A 3,178-nucleotide genomic window follows, 5' to 3' on the forward strand; every position below is an offset into this window, starting at 1 on the left:
ATATCTTTTTACAAATAGCTTTTACCAGAACACTGACTATGGTATATCTTTTTACAAATAGCTTTTACCAGAACACTGACTATGGTATATCTTTTTACAAATAGCTTTTACCAGAACACTGACTATGGCATATCTTTTTACAAATAGCTTTTACCAGAACACTGACTATGGCATATCTTTTTTGCCCTAAGTCGTTAGGACCTTTTCTAAATTTCAAAGTTTTAACTTTTTTTGCATTTTTAAATATTTTTTTTATAATTTGGTTTCCTTGTTCTATGCATGATAGGAGGAATATCCATGATGTAATGAGATAGAAAAGGAATATTGAGAAACCCTTTTGTTAATATATATGTAAATCCCCTCAGCCCTTCTCACTAGAAAACATTGTTATGCTCTTGTATTCTGTTTCCTACACTGTATTGGTATTATAGTAGATATGCTTTATATTTAGATCAGATACCCATGAAGCATTGATTGGGAGGAAAAAAGTTTATTTTTAAAAACAATAACATATGTGTTCGCTCAATCTCAATATCCACTCTGAACACTTTTGATTTTCTTTTTAATCAACTCTATTGGATATCCATGCTGCGATCCGACAAATGAGAGTTCGCGGCAAAATTTCCCGGCTTCTGATTGGGTGTTTGGTTTATTTATACAACACTCTGTTGAATTTTAAACACTTTGCTGGATATCAAAATAAAGTTTATATTTACTGTGTAATTTTAATTATAATTAATTAAGTATATATTATATTAACAAAAAAAGCATTGATCTCTGCTACTGTGGGCATTGCAGGTAGATTTACATATCAATTTTGACTAAAAAATATATAACAAAACATTTAAATAAAGCGAATTGTAATTGTAAATCTTTAAAAGTAATTTTAATATAAATATGTATTTTTTACTGAAACTTAGATTGTTTTGAAGAACAATATATTTATGTATAATTCAAGTAATGTTATTCAATATTTAATAGATCCTAACTATGGAGAAATGTGACTTCTTCCAAAAAAAACTTTTCTAATTTTAAAAATCAAAACCAATAATGATTTGGTTTTTGTTTATCATAATTAGCTAACGGATTTTTCTCAGTTTATTATATTATATTATGTATTATTATAATATTATTAATAATAGCGTTATATTATAATATTATTAAATATTTTGAACTTTTTTATTTCGTTTATCTTTATAACATATTCATTAATGTATCACATAATAGAATAAAATACAGTATCTGAACTACCAATAACTACCAAAATATTCATCTTGAACCGGCGCACAAGAAAATTGGTTGAACAGAAATGGACCCCGTAAACTTCAGTAATAGTTCATGATAATATCATAGTGGACTAGGGTCAATTTAAGTTTGTACCGGACCGATCGCTTGAACAGACCTGAGTGACCCGCGGCAAGAACTACCCCGATTCTTTACTTTGCCGGCTCAGACAACTTTAATGGCGCGGCCGCATTCCCGTCATTGACCTAGTTGACCTACCCCACTAGCTTAGTTTAGTGTGATATGTAACTCCAAAAAACAGGTCATAGTTATAAACAGAAATGTGATGTTGGTAACATTTATTTTGTAGAATTCTATAATTCTTTAAGTTTTTTGTTCATAACTGGCGTACGTTCTTTTTCCTTCCATTTTTAATCAAACCTTTGGTTTAGAACTTTTCACCCAGTTTAATTAAAGAATTTTGCGAGGGACAGTCTTCCTGTGTTTACAATACATTAATATCTCTTCTAATCTGTGTTAAACCTTCTGCTGGTGAATAGTTTTGAATAATCCAAATCTAAGCTGTTAAAGAAAATACCATTTTGAAAAAATGCATAAATGCGTGGGAAAACTAAATTTGAGTACTTTCTGAATATCATTTTGTGAATGTTTCATAATACAAAAATATTGAATTTTCTTAAATCTTTTGACAGACCTTAAAAATTTCAAAAACTGTTTTATCTGTTTAAGAATTGTCAGAACACTCGACTATATATACTATTAACTATTCATAATATATATATGTATATAAAATATATTAACTCTCCCCTCTATTCCATGAACCTCTTGCAATAAGAATCCATATTCCTCTTTTATCCAACCCATCTATTCTTATTCTGTGTTTGCCTAATTTGATTGCTGATGTGATTGAGTGTGTGTTGTGTAGTTACACAAATAACCACAGAACAGCAGGAGATGAGGGGAGGGAGGTACATGAAGAAGGAGATGAGGGGGAGGTACATGAAGGAGGACATAAGGGGGAGGTACATGAAGGAGGAGATGGGGGGGGGGAAGGGTACATGAAAGGAGGAGATGGGGAAAGAGTACATGTGCAGTTAATACCCTACTCCATAAGGGTTTCTCAAACCCATATCTATCCAGGTACAACTCAGTTTCACTTTACTGTCAATGTCAAAAACCGACACAATCTCGAAAACTATCAATGCCAAACCAATGGGCACGATCCCGAAAGCTATCAATGTCAACTCAGACACAAGCTGGTAAACTATCAATGCCAAACCAATAGGCACGATTGCGACAGCTATCAGTGTCAGCATTGACACAAGCTCATAAACTATCAATATCAAACTAATGGGCACGATCCCAACAGCTATCAATGTCAGCACAGACACAAGCTGGTAAACTATCAATGCCAAACCAATAGGCACGATTGCGGTAACTATCAAAGTCAGCACAGACACAAGCTCATAAACTATCAATGCTAAACCAATGGGCATGATTGTGGCAACTATCAATGTCAACACAAACACAAGCTTGTAAACTATCAATGCCAAACCAATGGGCACTATCTCATCAACTTGTTAGTTAGAACAAGAATTAATTAATCTCTCACGAAAACCAACGGAGTATATTTAGGTTCTAGATTCCAGATTAGGTTTTAACAGGTGTAATGACAAGGTATGTGTCGTTATATATAACATAGTTAAGCTAATCACAATATGTGTTTGACGGAGTTATATTTATACATATCTAGTATCTAGGTTAAGTTAATTGCAATACTTAATTTGAATGTTTTCTAATGAGCACATTTAGCTCTACCGACAATGTGCAATGTAATGTATCTAGATTACTGTGGAGCCTCTGCATTTATTACAATTCAGCCACTCCGCAGCTTTTCTTGTTTCGTTTCCATTCTTCTTTCTCCGCTGCAAAC

This window comes from Eurytemora carolleeae, unplaced genomic scaffold (assembly GCF_000591075.1).
Source record: "Eurytemora carolleeae unplaced genomic scaffold, Eaff_2.0 scaffold323, whole genome shotgun sequence".
In the NCBI taxonomy this organism is placed as follows: domain Eukaryota; kingdom Metazoa; phylum Arthropoda; class Copepoda; order Calanoida; family Temoridae; genus Eurytemora; species Eurytemora carolleeae.